Source organism: Neopelma chrysocephalum, unplaced genomic scaffold, assembly GCF_003984885.1.
Source record: "Neopelma chrysocephalum unplaced genomic scaffold, ASM398488v2 Primary Assembly neopelma1_85, whole genome shotgun sequence".
NCBI classification, from domain to species: Eukaryota; Metazoa; Chordata; class Aves; order Passeriformes; family Pipridae; genus Neopelma; species Neopelma chrysocephalum.
Window position 1 is genome coordinate 4,355,182 of NW_020897747.1, and position 27,022 is coordinate 4,382,203.

The 27,022-nt window shown below is 38.2% G+C and overlaps 1 protein-coding gene and 1 long non-coding RNA gene across 7 annotated transcripts in view; one reads left to right on the forward strand and one right to left on the reverse strand.

Moving 5' to 3' along the window:
* Window positions 1–27,022, reverse strand: part of VTI1A (vesicle transport through interaction with t-SNAREs 1A) — a 273,725-nt gene that overhangs the window by 136,569 nt on the left and 110,134 nt on the right. The window lies entirely within an intron of this gene.
* LOC113971796 lies at window positions 8,040–25,603 on the forward strand. Of its 2 annotated transcripts, none has more exons than XR_003535659.1 (3): window positions 8,040–8,187; window positions 8,288–8,379; window positions 25,495–25,603. It is a non-coding gene; the product is annotated as an uncharacterized LOC113971796 (long non-coding RNA). The 2 variants fall into 2 exon arrangements; XR_003535660.1 differs by lacking the exon at window positions 25,495–25,603 and adding an exon at window positions 10,241–10,483.

Sequence of the window (27,022 nt, forward strand, 5' to 3'; positions counted from 1 at the left end):
ATTACACACAGGCCTCACTCCTGCAAACTAGAAGACAGGAAGAGAGGTGGGATTTCTTTTTTTTTTTTTGGTTAAAACTTGTTAGTCTGGATGCAAGATAGATCTCATCCAGGCAGAGTAAGCTCTGAGAATAGGAGAGTATTTACTGCCACTGAAAAAGATGATTGCACCAAAGGCTCAACAAAATGGTCAACAGTGAGAAATCATGAACCATACACTAAAAATCACCATTTGTTTATAGATAAATGTATATAAAAAAAAGCTGGCTAATTAACCCTCTGTAAATGTATTTTATTTTTAATTAGAGGGATGTGAATAAAAACAATGCATATAAGAATGAGTAAAAAAACAATGAATAAAAAAACCTGCAGCATAAACAGGAACTGATCCTTTGAGCTCTACTTTAAACTGTCCATGCAGTGAGTCAAAAACAAAGTAGTTTTGTGTATGAGACTCAATTTGGGCATTGGACTTCTGAGATCCTATTAGAGCAATCACCAAGTGTTAAAAAGACAAAACATCTTTTCAGAGGCCACTGCCAGACAGCAAAGAAAACGACTCTTTAATAAAATCAGATCAATTTTCTAGCTAACCTGTCCCAAGTGGAAACAACATAAGACAGGTTCCCAGAGAGTCAGCATTAATGATGGGCCCTTGCAATGAATATCATATGCTTCCCTGGACATAACAAAATTGCCTGGGGCAACTTTCATATGAGGGCTGGATTGCAAGTTGCCTGTCTTGCTTCTTTACCCTTCCTAACCTAACTCCTAGGCTCTTTTTCTTTTTTTTTCTAAAGAGGTAAGATTTCTCATTGTGCTTAACTGTGATACAGAGTACGTGTTTAAACATATTATGGAAAAAATAACAGATTTACTCAGGCAGTTGAGACACTTACGAGACCTGAGCTCAGTTCCTGTCTCTGGAGACAAGGTGCAGCCTGACACTGGGAAGGTCACTGTATTTCTTTTACATGATCTTCAACAGCCCACGCTGCTGTGCTCTGAGCAAACATCAAGCCCACATCAGTCTGATGTTTCACAGCTCTCCTTACACACTGTCAGTCTCTTCTGGACTCACAAGGTTGAGGTTCAACATCATACAGACAACCATTATCCTATTTTCCAGATGAAGATTTTTGTGCAGGCAGAGGATGCTCAAGTGTACCTATGAAATCCGGGACAGGCAACATCCAAACTGTGCTCAAACCCTATCTGAGACAAAAAATAACAATAATTCTGAACACAAGAGTGTTGAGGATAAATTGTCAAAAGCAGATAAGACATTCTACCTAAATATTAGATAGATTAGATACATTACTTTGAAAAAAAAGCAAGCACATTTGTCTCAAAATACTTTGGGATAGGTTATTGGAGAAGTTTTGCACTAAAAAGGCCACAAAGAGGATTTAAGTGCCAGGTATCACATCACTGGGCCATACAGTTGAATATGACTTCAGATCATTTACGACATTTATATTGAGAGAGTTGAGATTGTTCAAAAGCTTTTCCATCCAACTAAAATCAACACAAACATTGAAAGAACAATATTTATTGTACCTTTTTGCAATTGTTTTCATTAAACAAGTAATAGTTATTCAGTGCACTCTCAAATCCCCTCAAAACCAACAAAACAAATTCCCCAAAACAGCCCAAGAGACAATAACTGCTATTTCAAATGCACTTCCACTATCGGCTTCTTCAAATCTCTACTGTTTTTCATGAAAGGGAATCTTTTTGCACACTAAGAGTGATGGGAAACACTTTTTTCCCAGTTGAGAGTACTTGGCAGACTTTTTTAGCAAGTTTGCAATGTAGCAATTTTTTATTTTTATTTTTTACTTTTGCAAAGATCCCTATCTATATTACAAAGAAAACCAGGTAGCTACTGGATGCCTGATTAAGGAAGCTGAAAGCACAATGAAGACACTTATATCTGCATTTGCAGATGATGATGGACTAGATGATCTCCAGAGCTGCCTTCCAACCCCAACCATTTTGTGATTCTGTGACACTCAACAAATCTAGCTTATTTTTATTTTTCTTATGTCCAGATCCAAAGTATTCATGCTCCTGAGATTTCAGGACATGATTTTTTACAAGTGATGCTAACATACTCTCACGTATTAAAAACATTTGAAAAAAAATTCAATTAAAAATGCAATTAGTACAAACACAGACTCTCTGTGCCAGGAGTTATAGGAAGCAAACACATATATAATAAAACCAAAACCACAACTGGATACCAGTGTATTCTATTAGATGTGACTACCTTTAAGTTGGGGTGATATTGATATCATATAATTCGCAGAAAAATATTCCTTCCTTGCATCAGCATACTAAGCAACATGAAAAAAAAGATATATTAGAGAAAACCCAGCTGTGCTGTGCTATGCAACAGGAATATTTCAACTTTGAAGTAGCAAATTTGCCTTTTATTTCCAAAGCATTTTCCATAATAACTGTTTTTTATTAAATGTAAGCGATCAAGCTACAGAAGTTAACTTTCTTTCTCTTTTGCATTTCTCCTAGCATTTAATTGCTTCATATTACAGTAGAAAACTAAGTTGGACATCTATACTTTTTAATTAAACACAGGCAGGTAGTAGAATCACACTTTAAATATAAATATCAGGAAAGCAAAAAATTGGTGGAGCACACCTCCTCACACATTAATTTCTATTCATGTTACTCTAGTGGTTTAGTAACCTCAGTTTCAAATTAATCCAGACTGTTTACACATATGCTAGCTTAAAATATGTTTTCAACAAATAATTTCACAAGTTGGCAGAAAACCCAGCTTCCCTCTGACACCAGAAAAGCTCGTCTTGTGCTCACAGCACTGCATCTGAATTTGGAGAACCGGGTTTGGCTCCTTGCTCTGACACACACCTCAGAATTCATTTAATTATGTCATTCATAACGTGGGGCTTGTAATTTCTCTCTCTTGCCTGGTGACATTGTTGAGTACTGGGAATAGGGACTGAGTCTCGTGGTGGGTTTGCACAGCACAATCAGGTCACGATGCTGGAGTGGCACGTAACTCCTGACGGCACTCGCTGGACACCCACCCGCCTCCATGACCCTGACCCATCGCACCTGGCACACAGGAGCCTCATCTTATTAATTTTTTATTAAATACCTGCAAAGAATGGAAACTAAGTATAAGAAGCTACTGGAGGGAGGTGCAAATTACCTTATTGCAATTAGTCAGAAATTTAATTTTAACAAGCAAGCATTTAAAATGCAAAAACATCACAAAGTCATCTAATCTCTTTCCCCAGTTGAACTTTCCACCTGACAATGAAAGACATAGGGACATGAAACTGAGAAATACGTGTTTTATTATTCTAAAGAATATCAGTCCAGCTGCTGAACAACATGTACGTGAAATGCTTAAGACAGTGAGAAAGGTTGTGACTGTGAACACACTGGTGTGACCCAAGGTAAAAAGAGATTTTACTCACCATATGAAATGCAAGCTAGACGAATGCCCAGCAAACTCTGGTTTTATATTTTTTCAAATCTACTTCATGCATCAAATTATCTACCAAACTCCCTACTTATTTGTCTTTAATGACTAGTACGAAAATAGCTATCTTTTCTTAAGTGCACTATAAACTGAATGACCATCCTATAAAAATCCACTGGATTTATAGTGCTAAAAGCCAAAGTCCCAGAACCGTACTTCTGTTTACTTGAGAAGTATAAACCATTACCCAGAAAACAGAGAGGCCTTTTAGAAAGACTGGAAAACAAATGGTTTAAAAGCATTAAGATCTACATATCTTTCCTTCCCATACATTCAAGGCCATCAATCATACATAATCCAGAACATACGAGGTGCAAAAGTGCTAAAAAGGGCCCATTAAAATACAAGTCTTTCCAGGTGTACCACCCAATCACTAGAACTGAACACAGAGCAAAACCAGCTCCCATTTATACACACAATACCATTAGAGGCAATTTATCATGTCTTCCTAAAGTGATATATAGCACGTTATGAAATTGCTCATTAACTCTCCCGGCAAAAGCCCAGCATGCCCCCATGTACTCAAGTGACTGTAATTGGCATTTCAGAGACCTCGGCTTAGAATTCACAGTTATTTACAAAGCTCAGCTTCCATAATCAACTTTTTAACCTGCTTCTAGTAATATCATTAACTTCTTCTTTTTTTTGAGTTTTCCTTATTATGCAATGCAACAGTTCCTTTTCAGCCCCCAAAGAGACAGCGTTTGAATTAGATTTCTTCTTCTGCTTTACCATTCTCCCTTCAAGAAGACCTATAAAAGCCTAAGCTCGTGCAAGCCATGCCTTTACTATAAACACAAAAAACCCCTCATTAAAACAGCATTGTAATAAGTGTAGAGCCACAGAAATCTTTTTTTTTTTTCAAATGGGAAAGACAAAGCATTCTCAGAAATATCCAAGATCATGATCGTAATCATCCTAGCACATAAGTATCATTAGTCACAAAGACCTGCATTTACAAAGCATTTCAGCACATGCTTAAACTCCAGCATATGTTTAAGTCCTGCTGCCTCCAAAGGGACTTCATGTGCACAGCTGGCTAAGGGCCAAACAGCCAACTTCACATATCAGCACATGAGCAGTTTCACACCCATGCTTTGCAGGATGACTTCCAGCCAAAGGCCTCGATATCCTTCCCGTGGGAAGACAAGTGTCACTGTCTTGTTCAGCTGGATGAGAAACAGAGACACAGGGTTTGGCCGGCTTAGATCCTCTCCCCAGCACTGTGCCAGAGCCAGGAATTAAATCTTTTCTGATGAAACTTTATCAACCCCAAACGGTTCCCCATCCATGAGACCACTGCTGTCTCGATCAGGATTCAAGCTCTGCTGTATTTGCTTTGTCTTCTCTGCACTGGCAAGCACAGGATGCTTACAGCAGCCACAAATGCTGTCCTGGAAAACAAAGTCCTTGTGGAAAAGCCACACAGCAGCTCAGCAGCTGGACCATGCAAGGCAATGCTAATGGACTTACCCAGCTTTCTCTCCCTAAGCCCACACCTGAGAGAAAACATTTCAGCACGAGTTGATATTTCCAGACTTGCCTAGGAGTCCTCATCTCTGATTTGTTTAATGACTGCCAGTCCCAGTCTCTACCTATCACTATTGTGTCTTGAAATTACAGCAAACCTTTTCTTTTTTTTTAATTTCACCCCATTTCAGACTTTCTACTATTTTTTCTGATAGCAGATAAGGTTCACTGTCACAGACAGAAACGTACAGAAATGTATTACAAGAGAGATGCTTCAATTGAGGGTAGAAAACGCAGCTCAGCAGGCAAAAGTCAGGGAGAAGGCAATTCCCTCTGAGAGTGTCTGTTGTTTTATGGGTTAATATAGAGGTCCTCAAACCATTTCATAATTGCATCACTTCTTAATAGAAGACTGCCTTGCTGGCACCTTTCCATTTGCAGTTGTCTGGACCACCTGCCCTCTCCATTTGCAACTGCATTACATCCCCATGACATCCTAGAAGAGCAATGCCTGGTTAGTAATCTATTTTATTTTACCTTGTGGCAATTTATCAGACTGAAATAAGGAGAAGGGCCAGCTCCTCACTGCACACAATTAGTTATGCAAGAACTGATTTTTAGGAATGAAGCTGAAAATTCTAGTTATTGTAATTTATTTGATTCCTCAGCACAGACAGACCCCTAGCCCGTGACTGTGCTGAGATGTCTGTGTGGCACACTGCCCATCTCTGCTGTGACTGCTTATGGACAGTCACTCAGGGCATGGTAACATGTGACATGCTAATAAGCCCAGTGTACTCTGCACAGGAGTCCCTGCGGATGGTTTGAGGAGGACAGGACACAGATGACTGCAAATAAGAGTAAGTTTTGCCAACAGGAGCATAGCCCTGTCATTGCCTCTTCAACTGTTCTAAGTCCGATCTTAAACCAATCCCATTTGACACTAAAAGACACAAAGATATCAAAACCATCCCCAATCACTTAGAGAGTATCTTGAATGGCTCATTCAAAAATTAATTGCAGTATGTCATCCTTTGTAGTTCACAGCCTATTGTTACTGCCAGGTGCACTGGCAAAGGCAGTATTTGCCTCTTGCTTTAGGCAGCGTTTCTCCCAGTAGAGGACATTTTCCTCTAATGACACTACCACAAGATTTAGAAGGTAGCATTAAATAAAATAGGAGCAATACTAGGTATCACAAGATATACTTGAATAAAGTCCACTCCAGACCTCAATAGCTGAAAACCAATGAAGAGATTGCAAGTATCTCTTTGAGAAACTGTCTGATATCCTATTCCTTATAAAGAAAAAGCAAGATTCAGAGTGATTTGACCAGGATCACTTGGGATGCCTGTGGCAGAGATGCTAACTGAACACAGCTCTTTGTGACCGAATACAGCTCTCTACTTTGTAACTACAAAAACACTTTCTCCTTCTGCCTGCCTATATTTAGTCCCTTAATCATGCTGTGCTGGTTTTGGCTGTGATAGGGTTAATTTCCTTCATAGTAGCTGGTATGGGGCTGTGTTTTGGATTTGTTCTGGAAACAGTGTTGATAATACAGATGTTTTTGTTATTGCAGACCCTTGGAGGGACTGCATAATATGGAGCAGTGTTTGGTAGATGCTGGCCAGGGTCCAGCACAGTGCAGGAAGTTCTGCCATCCCTGGGAATGTTCAGAAAACGTGTGGGCGTGACACTTGGGGACATGGGTTAGCAGTGAACATGTGGGCAGTGCTGGGTTAATGGTTGGACTCTATGATTTTAGAGGTCTTTTCCAACGTTAACAATTCTATGATTCTAAGTTTTGTCTCTTTGGAATAGCCACAGCATTTTTTTCCCCCAAGCATTCTATCACTTCATCAGGATCCTGTAATTGTTCAGGAGTGAAGTTTCAGACCAGTGGATGTAAGAAGTTCCCTAGATATTCTCCCACATGCTGTGCCATCCATTGCCATACCCTCACAAAGCATAGATCATATTCCTAAATGGGTTGTGAACCTTAGACAAAATCACAGCTGTATTCCTAGGAAATACCAATAAAAGTATTTTAACTATTCAAGGATGTTCAAGATACTGAGAAGGTCTTGTAAAGAGGGAGAAAACATCACAGAGGAAGGTAGCAAAGGTGCCATTCTGTAATTCCTCCACAAAAAAACCCCACAAAACTTTTCAGAGGAAGAATTATAATCCTTAGTTGTCTGGATGAGATGGCATCCAAAATACAGGGGCTTCAGTACAGAGCCCAAATACCAGATGAAGCCGAGGTCAGTGTTTTAACAACAAATCTCCCAGGCAAAACATCACTAATCACTACAGAGTACAGGAAACTGCAAAAGCCAACACCAATCCTTAACACGTACAGCAAAAAAAAAGCACATGGTGCAGATCAGATAAACTAATATTGAGAACAGATGAATCAATATCATGACCCACAGCTACTAACAGATATAAATCCCTTCTAATATCCTCTGGTCAATCTGTTATTATCCCAAACCCTTTGAGCCCCACACTGGGTGCCAAAAAGGACTGTCATGGTTTAACCACAGCCAACCCCAACTCAGCCCCAGTCAGCCACTCACTTGCTTCCCTCCTGATGGAATGAGGGAGAGAATCCGAAAAGAGAGAAAACTAATGGGTTGTAATAAAGACAGTTTAATAGAGAAAGCAAAAGCCACACACACAAACAAAGCAAAACAAGGAATTAATTCACTTCTTTCTATGGGCAGACAGGTGTTCAGCCATCTCCAGGAGAGTGGGGCTCTGTCACGCGCAATGGCCACTTAGGAAGACAAATGCCATCACTCTACATGTCTCCCCTTCCTTCTCCCTCCCCCATTATTACATGCAGAGCATGATGCCATATGACATGGAATATTCTTGTGGTCAGTTGGGGTCAGCTCTCCTGGTTATGCCCCCAAGTTTTTGTGCACCCCCATCCTGCTCACTGGTGGGGTGGGGTGAGGAGCAGAAAAGGCCTTGACACTGCATAAGCACTGCTCCGCAATAACTAAAACATCCCCCTATTACCAAGACTATTTTCAGCACAAATCCAATTTTCAGCCCCATACCAGCCTAAAGAAAATTAAATTTATCCCAGCCAAAACTGCTGCCCCCATGTGTACAAAGAGTTAACAACTCGGTGTACTCACAGGATAGGAAATAAGAACAGACTTAATACTGAAGGTAGGAAAAAATCATATAAACATATTAAAATCTAAGAACTCAGTACAGTTATTGCCTCTGACTTTTCACTCCTTTTCTGCTCCTGTGGCCTGTCTGGCAGTGCAGTGTATCCTCAGGAAACACACACACTTCCTTGGGTGACCAGAACAAAGGGGTCCACCCAGCACCACGACACAGCAGCCCACAAGACAGGTAAGTCTTAATATGGTTGCAGAATTAGAAATCACCAGTCTCATTGTGTCCAGAGAAGTTAGCATTTTTCTGTACAGCTTTTGAGATTGTTTTTGGATGCGTCTCAAAGCAATTCCATTGCTGCCATAATAACACATCTTCCAACAAAAGGTTTCCTTGCCAAGACTAAGTATGAGGACAGGAAACTAATGACTTGATGGAGATTTGGTTCTGGCACACATCTCTCAGAAAACCACACTTCAGGTTATTGGAAATATTTTTTCTCTTAAATATTAGTGTGACTTTTCAATATTTCTGCCAAATGATCTGCCACCCTAAGGCTTAGGGATTAGGGTGAACTCAGTACTTCATACTGCTCAAGACCCTTCTAAGCATCTTGGAGTCTTCAAGCTAACCTTGCCTCATCCAGAGTATCAGAAAGGCCAAAAAACAACTATTTTCAATACATCTCAAGCTAATATGGAACAGCAGGTTTTGTGTTTTTATGTAAGTCTTAAAATGTGGTAAAACACATGCTGAACTAGTGTCTCAAGACTGTCAGAACTGCACTTAATGTGTTGCTTTGCCAGAAAAAGTGTGCTGGTGTGGTAGTCAATGTCTTTCCTTTTCCAGTTAAGGAACATACATGCAGCATTTTTCCTTCTGTCACATCCACATCAACCAGTGGGACAAAAATACAAATAACACAATGAAATAACAACACAAAGCTGCTTCTTAGCTCATTGCAATGAAATGTGAATGCATGCTTTACTTTCACTCTAATTCTTACCTGATGTTCTTCATCATCAGCTCTGTACAAAGAGGTAAGAATCTTTATCTCCAATTTTCAGATAGGGAAATGGAGGTAAAAAGACACAAAATGGCATGCCAAAGCACTCAACTACTATTAGCAGAGTCAAGAAATTAACTTCAATTTTCTGAATCCTATTTTCAGAGGTCTGTTTGTTACACTACACCCAGAGATTTTTTCTTTAAAAATATCAACATTATTTTTCATATAAAATTTACACACTATGGATTTTTATACATACTGAAAAAGTAATTTTAAATAGTAAAATGAATACATTCCTCTGTATAGCACTCTGCCAAACATTTTCAAAACACCACCCTAAGGCACATTCTTGCAATCCAGGGATCTGGAATTTATGCTCTATTATCTTTTTTCCTAACACAGTGCTCTATCGTCAACCAAATTTGAGCCTGTGGATTTAGTTTAATTTCAAAGCCTCAGCAGTTGCCTTCTATAAGGCCTTCTATATTTCTGAAGGACTCGGGATCCAAGACCAAGATGTAAATTCATGGAAATTAAAAAATTAAGAAAATAAATTAAAGGTTATATGATTTCAAATGAGGTCCCCTTAAAGGTCTAAAATATAACTCTAAAGCAAGACCAGTGAGTTATGTGAAGTCTCTGATGTTTGCATCTACACATTTGGTCATGAATTACAGGATGCTCATCTTCCAGATAGCCTTTTGGTACTTAAATTTTCACCATAAGAAATAAATTACTGCTATTGTTTTCCTACCTTGGGCAATTTGAAACCAGATCTTACACAGGATGGACTCCAAACACCATTGTCTTTCTGATTTTCTGATTTCCAACACAAACCAGTTTTGTGTCCATCCTGTGAGCTCCTCATTTCACCTGTGAACTCGGAGACAAATCGCTTTCTGTGAGCCCCCAGCAGTGTCAGCTGGATCTTTCCCACATTGCTCATTTTTCCTTACTGGAACCACAGACCCATCTAAGTTTTATTGTGGTATCTATCAATGCTTTGTAATTTGTTTATCCAGGACAGCTCAACTCTGATGGAGCATCTGTTTTTCAGCAGGGTCTTGCTTTTGTTACCCAATTTTCCAGCTGGATTGACAGAGGCACAAACAAGTCAAGTGACCTGCCCGGGTCAGGCAGTGCCGGTGGCTTGGAACAGATTGGAGCCCTCCTGTCTCCAAACCCTGCACTGGACCGTGCTCCCTTTTACAAGTTCTTCTACACTAGAGATAAATTGTGTCCACTTTTCCCTTTTGTCTTCTTGTCTCATAGTAAGCCCCCCTCATTTTGTTTATATGGTTGTTTCACTTCTGAATACAGGTTTAAGCTACGTGGAGGTCATTAAAATATACATAATGAAGCATTCAAGACTAATTTTTCAGTGGTCTGGTCTCCTGATCCTTCTCTTGAACTCAATGACCTGGCAAACTTTTCTACATCAGGTGTTCATACTTCCTCTTCAACTTCCTTAAGGAAGAAGGAATGCAACTCATTTGCCACTTGTACTTTGTCAAATTCTAATTGTTATTAATTTTCCACCCAACCACTTCCAGTGAGATTTCAGGCTATTTGCAGCTTCATTTATCATGGGATTTTTATTCCCATCACACAAATACAACCTGCTGTTTACAGTTATTACACAAGTAAAGATGCTCATACAGACCTGGCCTTACTACTGTATATTTTTCACTTTCAACTTTAGAACTTGGAGGCTTTAAACATGAAGTTCCTGTACTCTAGATCAGAAGCTACAGAACTCCACGGTTGACTCTTGCTTTTCTCAGATCTTAAACATTTTCCTAGGCTTTCTAAATCTCACTTTGACTGTTTGCAAAACTATGAGCTTCCTACTTTATAAAATTGAACTGAAAGTAAACTGGTTAAGGTTCGCAAAGATGGAAATTGTTAAAAAGCTATTCTGCTGGGGGCATACACTTCCTAATATAGTCTCATTCTTAAATTCCAGCTGAGCCATGCTTTGCTTCAGACCCAAAATGGCTTTGGAAAATTCACATACTCTTTATCTACAACGGTAATGTACTACTACAGCACTGCTGAACAACTTTCTTTAAGGTTTATTTTCTTGAATAAACCCACTGATCTTAAATTCCATTTGTACTTTAAACCAAAGATTATGAAACAAAGGGAGCCTAATATTACTATTTCAATGGTATTTCAGAGCAAAGTACGTAAATAATGGTACCTTAGTTATTCATTAAGTGAAACCTTTACTAATTCTCAAAATACCCCTTTGTTTCATAAATATATTTTTTTTCCTTGAGAATAATTAGATGCACTATTACTAGGTAACTAAATATCTGATTTGAGGTAAGCAGGTGTAGGAGGTAGATGTCTGGCCATGATATACCAAAATTTACTTCAGAAACAGTATAGTCTACCTGAAAGGGCCAGAGTTGTTTCTGTTAACTTCAGTCAAAGTCACCTCCATAACCACATTGGCTTCTCTAGAAAGAAGACTATTTGCAAAATTTGTATCCCCATTTTTTCCATGTCATCTGAGAATAAATATTTACATTAGTATGTCCAAAATCAACTTAAAGTGGTAAAAACAACCCATTCATGCTAAGCCTACTTGCTCTCCTTTTATTCACAACATAACGCATATTTACATATATACATGTAATCCATAAAATACCACACACAGTTCACTTACTTCCTTTAGTGAATTTCAGCCAACACCTGACTGTGTAATTTATGACTCTTGTTATCATTACCTTGGTTTTTCTTGAACTCTTTTATTTATGTCCCTAATGACGTTGTCATCTAGTTGCCCAATTTATCAAGCTTTATCTAAGCCCTCCAAACATGCTGCCTCTAGCAAGGAATTTTTCTCTGTCAGGTGGATGGACAAGAATCCTCACCGAAGTCACTCATTACTAATTCTCATGTTTCCATAAAGGTAGTTTCTGAAAAAGCACAACTCTCTCGAAACCTGTCAGTAACGTACAAGAATGGTTAATTCAAGAAGGACCTTCTCAGCCCTCCTTTGCATGTGTTGCAAGTTTGCCTGTGCCTTCAATACAGTTCTTTGTTAGTATTTACCTAAACCACAGGTGTCCTGACATCATCACACCTAACAGGTTAGTGGGCATGTCAGGGCCTGAATTCACAGAACTCACAGGCAAGACAAACACCCCATAATGCAACCCAAAGGAGTGATTTTTATGTACCTTTGTGACTAAAGAACTATATTTTTGGGTGCAAGATGCATTTTGTACACCACGTATTTCTATTTTGAGGGCTGTGGCATGATACAATAAGAACTGTTGAGTATTAGGTGAATATCTACCTTTCTCCACATCCCTCTCCTACTTTAAAGATCTACAGTAAAGGGTCTTTGGATCTTGTGAGGAAATAGGGCAAATCATAAATTTTTTTTCATGGGGCAAGAGGTGTTCAGAGAGGAACTGATAATTTCCATTCTTTTGGGAGACAAAAGGAAGGCAGGGTTCAATTAACAGGCAAATAAAGACTGGTATGGCTAGGTGTGTAGTTATTTCTTCCCAGAAGCGAGGTTATTCAGTATCTAGACAGACATGTAAACCTGGTTATGATACTATAAAGGCACCAGGGCCCCTGCAGAGCTAGAATTACAGGGTTAGTGTGCAAAGAAAGTAGGCCCAGAAGGAGGAGAGGTATTTTGGAGGAAGCAAGGGTGTAAATGCTATTTTGGCTTTTGTTTTAGAATTCTTGGAACCAAAGAGGAGACTAAAATAAAAAAAAAAGCATCAGAGGTGGGGAGTCAATTCCAAATGGAAGTTTTATTTGAGGTGGCTGAAGTACTGATGAAAAACAGCAAGCTTAGAGCATGAGTTAAAAAATACTGAATAATGTCATATATGTTGAAAAAGGCAACTATTCTGGTACTATTCTGTTGTTTTAGATGCTATGGAAACATTTTCACTTTACACTTTACTTCTGCAAAATTCTTCTTTCTTGTGGCTAAACCTTTAAGAACAGAAACATTGTGAATTATAATATTAGCCAGAAACTCAATGATATTCAAGGTCAAGGTGGATCTGCTATCTCTTGGCTTGGACATTTGGTTTCTTTGGACCAGAATCACTCTCAAACCTCATCAATGATGTGTAATGGTAGTCATTCAGTCTCACTAGGTTAACTATACTTTATACAATGGATAAAAAGTTAGCCCCTGCCTTAAACAGCTTCCTTGCCAAGTTGGGAAACACAGGCTCAGAAAGACTGAGAAGCTTTACACACAATAATGAGAAGCTTCATGGTAGATCTAGAACTGAAAACACTTTACCACCATCCAAGCCATGTGCCTTAAGCATGGAGTAAATCTTTTCTCATTTTCTATATGCTATGTTGCAAAAGGTTTTAAAAAACAAAACTAAGAGAACTGATGAACAGATTCTATGAATTGCTGTAGCAAAAACCCCAACATCCCAATTGTCACAGCTCCCAAGAATATAACCCATTTTGCTGCGTGTTAAAGTTCTGAGAATCTGGGAATTCCCGTTTCCACACACCTGAGGTGAACCTAGATTTTGCATTTCCTTGATATTACACTCATCTTTCTTCACAGAATCACAGACTTCTTGGAATTGGTTGGAAAGAATGTCTTGAAAACATCTGGTCCAACCTCTCTGCTCAAGCACGGTCACCTAGAGCAGGTTTCCCAGGAGTCTGAATATCTCCATAGATGGAGACACATGGTTAGTGTCTCTGGTTAGCCAAACACATCTGTTTCGTCAAGATCCAGGGCTTGATTCTTTTTCCCTGATTCCTACAGTCATGTGAGGGAGAATATTACTCAAGACACTCTCAATGGGTTCAGCTTTATGGATAAAGGATCTATGGGAGACCTGCATTCCTTTGAATCAGCAAAAGGATGGGAGATGCCCTGTGTCATCTCAAATGGCCACAGTTCTGTATCTCTGGGTAACTGAGTTGTGCCTTCAACCCTGGACAATCCTTTTCCACTTACTTCACAGAACTAACCCACCCTATTACCCATTTGGTTCGTTTGAGCCTAGAGAAACTTTTCAAATTATCTGTCCATACTTTCTATAACTAATGGTCTCTAAAATAAACCATGGTCTTTTAGTTCCTAACTACATATTTACTAGGCCCAACAACTGTTATTTACAAAAATTAACTCTGACATGCTCTTGTTACAAGCTTAACCATTTAATCCCTGATAACTATCACTTCTAAACCTATTGCATCCACACCATCACCATGAGTACCATACAGTCATTAGTCCATCTTCAGGGCTATTACTTGAAGAAGATGCCTAGAGGCATCTTGGGGGTTGGACTACATAATCTTTAAAGGTCCCTTCAACTTAAACTATTCTATGATTCTATAATATTTGCATCCAGACTTTGATATCCATGTCAACACTTAATAAAATTAACTTTTAAATAATAACAACAATATTAATAACACTGGGAAATTAATTCATAGCCTCACACCTTGCCTCCGACTGCTGTAACTGTGCACTCACAGTGAACTGTTCTCAGACATCCCAAATCTTGCTCTTGCTAATGGCTTTACAATGGCAACAAAGCCCAAAACTTTGTACTGGTAAGGACTGCTTTGTCTCCACTGTCAGCAGTGTAAACCTGCCAGTTACAGGAGATGAAGATCCAGGCCAGTCTCCCTTTCCTAGGAAAATTTCCACTTTTTAAAATGCAACGCTATAGGCAGTTATTTCTGCAGATCCAAATCCTTCCATTCAAGATGCTCAGAGACTTTATATCTCCTACTAATGTATTCCTTGGGGAAGTTACTATCCCCCAAGTCCCCCATAGTTATCGTTAGGAAATCATTAACCCACAGTTCTTTTCAACTCTTGGTAATTATGAAGTTAAAAAAAGGGAAAGTTTTGCTGCTAACAGTTGCAACAATGTATTTGTTTGCCACATGCGATGGAAATCTGATAGACAATATCTGTGCACTCCATCTGTTACACTGGATTGATCCACTGATGAGATTCTTTTCAGAAACCTGCTTACCCCTGCTGGTGCTGCAAGCTTGAAAGAGAAAAAACACTTTCTTCTCCTTGTTCTCTTGTGTGGTGGTCGACCCTGTCTTCCTCTCCATTAGAACCCATCCTGCTGCCACAGATCTCACAGGATTTATATTGTTTTGATTCCTTTCAAACACTGTCTTGTTACCAACATCTGACAACAGTCTCTTGGGCTATCACGATTTTACAAACTGACCAGGCCTATAAGTCTCCATAAATCCCATGTGGATACAGACCTGTGAAAATGTCTTTAACTATCCATTAAAGTACACAGTAGCTCTTTTATTATATAAATAGTCATGGGTGTTCTATACTTACACGGAGGAAGAAGCTGTAATTTGGGGAGGGGGGGAAGGAGGGAAGTGCTTGAAAACTCTGCCAGAAGAGGTTGTTCTCTTAACACTCATTGCACATCGGTGAACCCATTTGCTCACCACACTGCTTGACAAGAACACACCATGGGTGGTCGTCTTGCTCCCCACCCCCTTCATAATAGCGGTGAAAAGCCTCAAAATAGTGAGTCAAATTTAGGCATGACCACACATGCGGGTTTCTCACAAAGTTGGGGAAATTTTAGCAACAATCAATTCAAACAACAATACCCAGGAAAAAAACAATGTGAGGGTGTATCTACAACTGAAAAACTGAAAACTTGTGGAGTATATAATACAAGAAGGTCAGAAGATACAATTTTAGTAATATATTTTATCATCCTAGCCTTATGATAGGTATTACAATCTGTGACTGCATGTGCATGGGTGTATATATAAGTCTATATATATATGTACAGACAGACAGACATGAACAATTCTTCATAGCAAGTGAAAGGGAAAATCAGACTAGGTTGTAAGTGCACAGGCTGTATATAACTTCCCCACTTAAATAATAGTACCAATAAAGCACATTCCTTGCAGTGAAACCAACTCATCTGAATCAGCGAGCTCTTTCAAAACAAACTTGCTGTTTGCAAGAACGGCTACGAAAACACTTCTGCCAAATCCAACAGTTTTCTTGGAGAGTGAAATGATGACTGGGGGGGGAGGAAAGAAATAAAATGGTTAATAGTAGGGCTGTTGCTTTTCCCAAGCGCAGCAAACTGAGCCTAATTGATGCTGACGCATGACAGACTCGTGTGTACAGTATTGCCCGGGCTCTGAGTGAAGCTGCTGACAGAGGGTAAATGGTGCATGGCAGCTGGTCCTGCCCTGGCCTGGCATGGCAGAGTTAGCACACACTGCCTGCCAAGGGATATCATGAGGGCTAATGAAGGGCAGCCCACATTTTTAAAATTCTTCTCACTGAGTTTTGGATCAGACTTTACACCATGAAGCCTTCTCAACCTTTTAGTGCTTGGTTAAGGATATGTGACACTTATTTAAAAATTAATGTGCTCTAATCAATTTAAAGTTGGAAAACTAAAAGCCAGTACGTTTGTGTGAGAGAAAGAAAAAGTGTGGATACGAGTGTGTGTCAGATGGAAAGATACAGCAGAGAAAGAAGAAGAGATCGAGAGGATAGAAATACAGGCATTTTTGCAGCTACTAACAACAGAAAGTGGTGACATGGGAGTATCACCAGTTTATCTGACTGCATTTCATCGGCCTTCTATAGCTCTTTTTAAAACAAAAAATTGTGCATTTTTAAAGGTTTACTAAAAATAAGTTATTCCCTACAAACAACAAAGGCTTTCTCTTGTCCTGAATCTAGCCCACTGATTTTGCAGATGAATAATTATATCACTACCCAAAAATGAGAGAAATTCTGCCCTCCAGTTCTTAGGCATAAAGAACTAAATGTAGGAAAACAGAATTAGGTTAAAAAAGACCATGTGAGAAATCTACCTGATTACAAACTTCAAATCACAAGTAACAGCTTGGTTGGATGCTCAGTTTTCAGAATTCTCTGGTGGTTTCACATTCCTTTCTGTTATTTTGCATGGTAATAAATGGCAGAGATACTTCTGGTTTAGCTTTTTCTGAAATATTCTGCTTATAGACAAATGGAAAATCCACATGTAGAAGACTCCAGGAGACTTTTCAGGGTATTTCACTGACCAGTGCAGAATCATTTCTTGCCACAAATCCCCGAGGGCTTTATCCTGGTTCCAAAAAATCCCTGGTATTTTCACAACTGACTTCAGGATTTCAATAGTTATTTTACATGCCAGTAAAGAGAAAGTGCTTGGTTCTCATCTAACCTGGAACGGCTTATCCCCTGCCAGTCACTATTAGCCTATGTGGGATGGTCCCTGAGTTTATCAGACAGAAAGGATTTATGTCCCGGGGAAACTGACCATCTTTTCTGCCTCTGTACACCAAAAAGAAAGACTCTGACAACTGAAAAAAAAAGATGTTATAATGTTGTTACTCCTTGCTACTGCTGTAAGTGTTACAACTTATACCTTCTTTTCCAAACTATTACTGTGCAGACTGAAGGGAAAAAAAACACCACCTGAAATACTAAACTTAGGAGGAAAAAAAAAAAGGAAAAAAAGCAGCAAAAAACTTCCTCATTCAAAATTCAAATTCCTCATTTGAAAACCACAAACTGCTGCATTTACCTGATAAATAAAAACTGCTAATTTTTTAGGTTTATCAGTTAATCTAAGAAAAAGTTAACCTAACCTGGGTAAATACAACAGATCATAAAGAGGTAACACACTCTGAGAAACCTATGCAAGAAACTTATTACAGCTTTGGCTCTCAGAGCAAAGTCATTTGCTCATTGAAAATGTGTGTATTGAAGAGACACTTCAGAAACATAAAATAATAGCAGAAGTTACAAAATTAAGCACCTTGTCCTCGCTCTGATGCAACACCACAGCTTCACTCCCCAGAAGTGCCTCTAGACAGAATGTTATCCTTGTGTAAAGCAGTATTGGAGAGGATGCTTTTTTTATCAGATTAGCTGATAACTTTGGGGAAAATAATGGGTGGTGAATTGAAAAGGTATTATTCACCCCTCTAAAGCTAAATTATCACAGGTCATTAGGTTATAAACAGATCGTTCCTATTACATGTAAGAAATTTTGTGTTAATAAAAGGTGGTAAAATATTTTCAATTGGGTATTCAGTGTAAGAATTAGTAAGTATCAAGTAAGAATATATTCCCTCTCCATATTTCCTTTGTATGTTTGAGATAAATGTACCTTATTTGTAGGATACCACAATTCTCTCAATTTTCTCTCAAATTTTACCATTGTCCTTCCTTTTAAGAAAACTTAAAGAAACCTTCATTCAGTTATTAGCTTTTTATAATTGAGCAGTCTTGTCTATTTGATGACTTGAAACCCCCTTCTTCCAGTACAGACTGTTCTAACAACACCATAACTTGTGGTATACAGAGACTACATTATTTTTCATCTCTTCTCTGTAATTCAGCTTTTAACTATTAAATTTTTTTTCTTTCTCAAAGTCTTTAAGCATTTTCTATTGTCTGCAGTGTTTGACAAAAAATATGTATAATTCACTTTTCTTTACTGAATTTCACGTCTTAATTCTTCCATTACAGGATGTATACGACATGACTTATTTGTAGATAAAGAGTACTGTGCATGATCATACAATCATTGTTACATATATGTTATACTTTCTACTTCCAATACCACGAAGTCATGAAACTACATAGTTTTCAATAAAAGTAAATAATTTTGGGGTTTTTTTAAAAGATAGATTTTTTTACAGTAATCTCCAAAATCTCTTAAAAGATCTGACCTCTGTCTAGTTTTAAATGACAGAGTGGTTTGGAATTTTTATAATTGAAAAAAAGAGAGGAACACCTGGTGCCTGAATGAAGGCCAGTAAACTTTATAAAAGCATTTCATCAATTTTGAAAAATCTGTTTTTATGGCCAAATCTGTAATTTAGATTTGTAGGAAAAGGCTGCAGTGTCCTATCAGCCTTGTGCTATTCGAATTCATGTGGTACTGCATGATTTTGAAGGTTTGGCTGAGGAAATATCTGTTCTCTAAAGAAAGAATAGTTACTCTGAGTGTTTGACACCTCATTCTCGACTTCAAGACAGAGTTTAGTAAGTTTGTGCCCACAAAAATTCTGCCTATAAAGATTCAAAATGTGAGCATTTGTACTAGATTTGAGGACACGGCAGCCTGGTATCAAACCCCTATTTTGTAACAAAAGAATTATCACTATTCACAAGCAGTATTTGTAAAGCTGGATGCAAATTAGAAGAAAATGTTGAGCGTGAGAAGGGTAAAACGTGATTTAAAATTATATGCCTGAATATATCACATATATGGAGACACACACAATGTTCTACACTTACAATTGTGTGTGCACAACGTATGTGCATTTGTGCACTTGTATAAACACAGGTGACCTATTTGAAAAGCTATGAAATTTTTGGTGATGTCTGCATCAAAAGAAACTCTGTACTAACTGTTGCACCTCGGATTTTACAGGAGCTTTGTTTGATTTTAGCTCCTCTCTGAGAACCTCTCCCATAGACACTTTAAACTGGTCAATTCCAAAGAAACAAAAGAGATTTTCTGTAGGATCAGGTCCTTTATACTAAGAGCTAATTTTACTCGATTACACTGTGCTTGTGTGCATGTATACGCGTGTGCATAAACTATTTAAGTGCAAATTGCCAGAATGTCAGTAAATTACTGTCGGAGCTCCAAAGCATTTACATACCTTAGGCATGAGCAACCAATTGGAACTTTTAATCTTTTAACAAGTTTCTGCTCAATGACATAATAATGAATAAAATGAAGAGTAATGAAGTTGACCATAAAGCTTAGCAAATAAACATCGTACACAAATGTAACAATTCCTGACTAGCTCAGCACACAAAATCTACTCCTGGTTTGCTGCCAGTTACCACATCGTGTGCTAAAACACAGTAACATCCTCCTACCATTGCTTTTGGTGATACCGTTGTTGGTCTTTTTGTAGATCACTATCTGCTGCCCTCACCATGCTGGGATCCGCCCTCATTATAACCTGCTCCCCTGCAGATAGCTTTATCTTTCATTATTGTTCCAAGGGAAGTTCTTAGAAGCTTTCTTGTCTCAATACTCCTGTCAAGGAAGTTGTAGAAATCACCCTCAGGATTACTGACAGAAACTTTCATTTGTTTGAAATCTGAACGTATAGCCTGGGTTATTGGCACTGACAAGGTCACAGACCACACTCTATCGTTATTTCCACTTCTACGAAGAGTCCATGATTAAGTCACCTGAAATAAAATTTCACTTCTGTCAAAAGACATGGCAAATCACTCGCAATAGCTGCAAAGATGACTGACCATTCCCTGTCTTCTGTGGGTAGGAAAAAAGTATGTCTAGTAAGGTAATATACTTGGAGTATCTTTTCTAATTGTGACTGGCAACCCCCAAATTCATCTCATTTCTATATGTAGAGCAAGTCTAAAAGGTATCAAATTCAATTTTGTTGAAGACAAACTTGGTTCAGTCATTTGTTATAATCCAGGTAACTAAAAAGGCAGATAGGGATCTACAGAATAAGCAGTAGGATTCTGCATTAGTCCCCTACAAGACAATAGCAGAAACAAAGAAAGGCAATAATGGCCACAAGTCACTGCTCAGTGGTAAGTCTTTGAGGCAGAAATCCACTTTCAATTGAATTGATGTCCCTATCAGGAAAATGACCACCCAAATTCCTTCCCACTGACAGCCACTGAGGCAGACGGGCTGAGGACATAACAAACACTAACAAGGGGAGTGTTAGAGGCTGTTTCTGCAGGATGGGTTAGTGCACCACGGTGGAGCCTTAAGGGCAGCTTGAATTGCTGTTGTCTTTGCGGTCTTTCCTCTGTAAGAAGAGAAAACTGCCTTTTTATGACATGAATAACGATTTTAAACAGTATTACATTAAAAGCTCCAGGGACAGTAACTAAAAGCAAACATTTACCTCTTACTTATTCTTACAATGAAATAGCACGGTAACATGACGTTACTGCTCCAAGGTAAATATTTACTTGTTAGTATTGGGCTCTGCATAAAAATATACCCACTTTCTCCACCCAAGATGACTTGCATTTTCTATTACCAAGACCAAAACAGCCACCCACCCCACAGTTCCCAGTTTAGTATGCCGCATATAGTTCTTGACCTATACTGAGACGCTTAAACATACAGAGTGATATTTGGACTCCAAGCATATGGCTCTCAATTCACATATCCTGGATAATGGATGTATGATGACAAAAGCAAAGGAGGAAGTTTCCACTTCCCCTTTCAATCTCCATCTCCACCCCAAAAGAGCATTACCTGTTAACAAACCACAGCTGAACAAGGGCTGCATCTTGCCAATATACTACATCACCACAAAGAGGGCTACTATCTTTTTCCCCATCAGCTTTTAAAATTACGTACTTATCACCTCTCACTTCAGGAATAAACAGTATGATGATTAGCCAGACAAAAAGGAGAACAAGCAGTGTAAATAAATCTTTATAATTTCTTCTGTGTTTGGCAAGCTCCTTTGCACTATTTTGGGGAAGATTTTGAAAATTCAAAAGCCAGGCTGAGTTCTGCTTGCTCTTTCTACCCATGAACATGAGAAATATTAGGTTTAACTTCAAAATTTCTAGGAAAAAAAAAGTCTGTATCTACATACTTGAAAAAAGTCATTCACGGAAAAAGGTTCCAGCCTTCTCATTTAGCATTTTCTTCATTACTAAAACCATCCTTTGAAAGCAAATACCACACATCCTGAAAACATCTCTTGACATCCTCAGTGCGTTCATTTACTCACTTATAAAATGAACATGCTGCTGCTCATCCTATAGAAAGGAGTGTTGGGATTCTGGGAGACCCACCTGAAATCTGGCTAAGCAGCAGTGGATGAAGCCCATTAGCTGGGGCAGGGAAATCTCCCCACACACCATTCCTCATGGGGAGGAGCCTTTGCTTATGCAGTGTCGGGGAGTAATGGAAGGTATATGGTTTTTTGAAGTTTGAAGATTTTTTTTTTAATGCTATAATTTAGAATACAAGTTTAAATTTTATCTATAGCACTCCACTCCAAATATTGTGACATACTGTGACATTGTTAACAGCCAGCTAGAAATTTATTTTGTCCTAATTTAATCTCTGGCTAAAACACACTAGACTGAAGCAAAACAAAAAAGTTCATTTTGGTACTCAGGTACTTCGGCTTGAGCTACTGAGCTCTCATTTTCATATGGGAGGAGTAGTGCAGAAAAGAGAATTTCTATCCAACAATATCTTGCAATAGGTCTACATGGCAAACAATTGAAGTGATTTAAGATGCTACTGTCAAGACTCTCACCCTTCTTTCAGCACCATGTATCTTGCTAAGGCTCCTGCTTTCCTGTTAGAGGTATCATCATCATGACAGCAGAGATGGTAAAACAGGAGTGAGCATTCCTCATCTGCCACAGGCAGGAATCAGATAAACTCTCCGAAACTTGTCTCATCTGGCACAGAGACATTTGGAAGAGCTCACAGTTTCTTTCCCACAGTCTAGACTCTTCAGACATTATGTTCAAACTGGTGTACAGTGACATTTTCTCTGCCAGACCTAACTAAAATGGCTTTATCCAAGGTCTTATCTTAAACTCTGTCATCTGATCAGCTGACATGATGGATCATGGAGATGCATCACCTCCAGGAAGCCAAACTCCTTCATTGTACCAGCAGCAAGACTACATGCTTGCCCTACAACTACCACAGAGCCAGGCAGCAATTTGAGGAAAGAAAGGTTAAGGTCTAACCAGAATGAAATAGTTCAACATGGTTTGGGAACACTGAAAAGCTTAATTTCAGGATTTCCAAACAAACCAAAACTCTGCAGAGCTTCCTTTTCAGTGAAGAAAAAAAAAAAGGATATTTCAACTTTCCATCCTGATTTGAAATAAAAACGGTTGAAATCATCGCATTTCCCATGAAAAACCACAACGACTTAGAAGCTTCAGGAGTCACACATTTAGAAGAAGCTAGAAATTGAAGTGATGCAATTCTTGCTTTTCAAATATACTTCCAAAGTTAATAATTCCTACGGCCAGCTCCACCAGACCATTATTGCCCTACTACTGTCCTAGAACTGCTGCCTTCCTTCACAGTAGCCAAACTACTGCTTCACCTCTTTTTAGTGTCCTTTGAGTCCTCAAGATCTCAGGGTAACTACTAGAAATACGCAAAAAGGTGTAAAAGGAAAAATGGAGTTTCTAAACTTCAATGTCAGGTAAAGCAGAAAAAGCAGAGAGCAATTAATATTTGGTTAAATGAGAACACTCTCCTCACTTGGGGTCACATTAAAAAAAAAAAAGATAGTATTAACAAAAAAGACACTTCATTACTCAGTATCTCTGATATCAACAAAACTAAACCCTTGGGGAGCATTCTAATGTGAAATTATTTTTCAGATACAAAAATGGCAAACTTATTTCTTCTTCCAATGCCAAAAATGCTTTTTTTCTACAAACATGGCTGTATCACAAATTAAAAAAAAAAAGCCTTTGTATTTTGAAATTTTAGCTGGCAGCTAAAATACTAAAAGCAGTAAACAGTTTGAATGAATTCAAACTCAAGTAATAACAAGAAAAATGGTGGGGAAAGACATTCATTTATAATGTCCTATAATCAAGATTGTGAAGCTTGGTGCAGCAGAAAGATTTCCCTGAATAAATCCATTGTATTTTTAAACAGAGAAATTTCAGAGAACATAGTAGTTAGTAAATATTTAAAACCTTTGTGGTAAAGGCTCAAACCTCAAAATAACAAGGAAATGACAACTGTTTATTTTTCTCCACATAAAACTGAAAGTTATTGTAAGGTCATTATAATGTAAGCCTGTTTTCTCTTTAAGAAGTAAATAATTACACCACTGATTTGAGTAGACCTGCCAGTAAGTCTACATGTGGTTAAGTCAGATAGACCGATGCTCTAAAATTGGCAAGTAGCGAGCTCCCACAAGCTATTAAGCAACTCTGAGGTCTAGGTAGCTCACAACCCTTTTATCGTATGTCTCTCAACAGAAAAAAAAAGAAAAAAACCCCACATTTAGACTACAGTTGTTGTGCAACCTTTGAACATGGTTCTGCATATTCCATGATAACACAGAAGAAGAATTTGTTGCAGTGTTCACTCTCTGCTGCAATATTCGGCTGCAATATCTAAGCTTTCTTCAGAAATGTGTTTCTCACTCTTGTGGTCTCAAGGAAAATCTTCATAGACACCAAATGAAAACAATTTGTAGTGACAAGACTACGTTCTTGAGTTTGCAAACAGCCTGAAATAATGATGGTGATGTCAAAGAAGATTGCATCAAATTAATGGCTGTAATCAAAACAATGAACTGCTGGCTGTTTAACCACTATCATTACCATCAGGGTGTTTAATCCCACCTCTTCAGGCACCAAAACCTCAGCTGGTGGGCACTGTTAATACACCAAGCTTTGCTGATGAAGTTCCATAACACAAACTACGCAACGAACAGGGAGCTGGAGCTGGGCAGCTGCAGTAACCTTCACATAACAGCACATACCAGTAACTGTCCTATACAATCAATACCTTCTGATGTTTAATTGAGTAAAACTCCTTATTTAATGATTTGAATAAATCTGCTGCATCACAGTACCATGGGAGCTCAGGGGACACCACTGCAAATTCTAATCCAGCCCGCTACAAGACATATGTAGCTTTGCCTGCAGCCAGTTCTCACCATCATTCCTACATCTGGGTTTCCAAAGGGAAAGAGAGCTCTGCATGGGGGACAGTAACAAAATATAGGTCACATCACCATTTGTGGCATGAATGTTTACCCATTGTTAGTAAAACAATCTACATTTTCTTCCCCAAAGATAAAAATCAATCTGAGTATGAAGTAGCAATCCAGATTAAAAACAAAACAAAACTAGCTAAACCACTCACATCGTGGGTCCTGCCTTGGAGCTGTGGGAGGGTTAGATGCCTCAGAGCCCTTTCTCTAATTCTGCAAGCAAATGGAAACAAGAAACCTGTATTATGTTGGTGACAGGACTGCCATCACATCAGCCCTAAGACACAAAAAGCTCCTTCTCTAAGGATTTCATGGAACAAAATACTGACCTCTGCTAGGTCTCCATTTTGTGGCACAATATCACTTCTACTGGTGAAACACAGAGTTCCAGTGACAACTGACTGTGACCTCTGGTTAGCAATCGTAATGCCGAGGAAGAGAGAAGCTGTAGGAACTGAACCATTTTTCCTTCTAGAGCACAGAAAAGTGTTTTTCCAGGGCAGGATATGAAAAATGCAGTATTGCTACATGAATTCTGGTTACAAAGAACGAGGCTTTCACTCTTCAAATTAATCAATGTCTTTTTTGTTTTCCAGCAATAAAAGTATTAAAAGTGTAAAGAAGAGAAAGATGATCAAACTGTTGGAGATGGTTATCAAGTCCATTTAAAGATCAGCACAGAGGAAGATGAGCCAAGTTTTGGAAAAAGACTCAAATAAGCAGGAGGGGAGTTGCAAGAATAAACAAACAAAAAAATTCCTTTGCCTTGAAGCTCAGTAGCAGTTTGGTGCTTTTAATGGAAATATTCTTTTTCTTCTGTACAGTTTTGCAGTAATTCTGCTAAATAGCAAGATTATACATATATTCTGCAAAATTTCAGCTTTCTAGCAATTTGATGACAAAGTATTTGAAAGGATCAATCTATATGCTTTCTGAATAACCATATCAAACTTCTGATTTTTTTTCATTCCTCCTTTTTCATGTTGTAAATGTGCCATGTAATGACAAATTTGGGCATAAATTCGACAAAAACAGATAAACAAAATCAGTAGAACTACTCACAGTAGTAAAGCTATGCAGATGTCTAAATATTTGCAGGTGTCTTAGATAATAAGCTTTCACAGCAGGAACTACATATCTGTGATTAGTTCACTAGTCTACTCTAGAATTTTTGAAATATATGTAGTAATAAGGTTAACTCTGTGGTGTATTTTTGTTTGGTCCATCATAATTAAATGCAGCATAAATCTTCCATATTTTATTTTCTTTGTACATTTTCCATTGACACGCATATATACATATATAAAAATATTTATACACAGACACAAAGAAATATCTTCATGAAGGTTACATTCAACCAATAATGTATACTGGTCAACAACAAGCAACTGCTCTTATCCTAAAAAGTGTTTAGTTGCAAAAATGTTAATGAAATCCACAGAAACACTTAGGAACCAGTTTTTTAATCTCATTACCATATCAAGGAGCTCCTGTTAATCACTGTCCAAATTCATTTGGATTTATTGCATCACAGTTATGCTTACAATTAAATGCCACAAGGTCCCAGTCAGATTAAACAAATGATTTTTCCTGTAGTCCTTACAGGACTAGTAGTGACAAATCACATGGAAGTAAAATATATCATAATTAATTAGCAGAGGCCCATAGATAACCTCTCCCACAAATCTCCATGGGCAATTTTAATAGGTTTCAATATTTAAATATAAACCCCTACAAAATTGCTTAAAAATTCAAGGAATACTTGCCGTTATTATAGGTAACGAATATGTCAGTCATGTAATTTTTTATTACATAATTATTTCTTCAGGGATGTTAGAAACAAGTAATTATTTTCTTAAAAATGAATTGGCAGCAACTATTTTAAGCATGCCATTGTGAATGAAATATTATCAAATAATTGTTGTATTACTAACAACTGACTTACAGAAAAGAAACATTTCCTTATCAAAGCACATAACATCTCACCATTGTAAGAAAATTTAATCTTCTTTACAGAAGCTTCAGTAAGCTAGTAGGAATTACAGGAAGATAACTGGTCTTAATATGAAATATGAATGCCAGTGTGAGGAAAAAGGGTTCGGCTTCTTTAGCTTGATTTCCAAC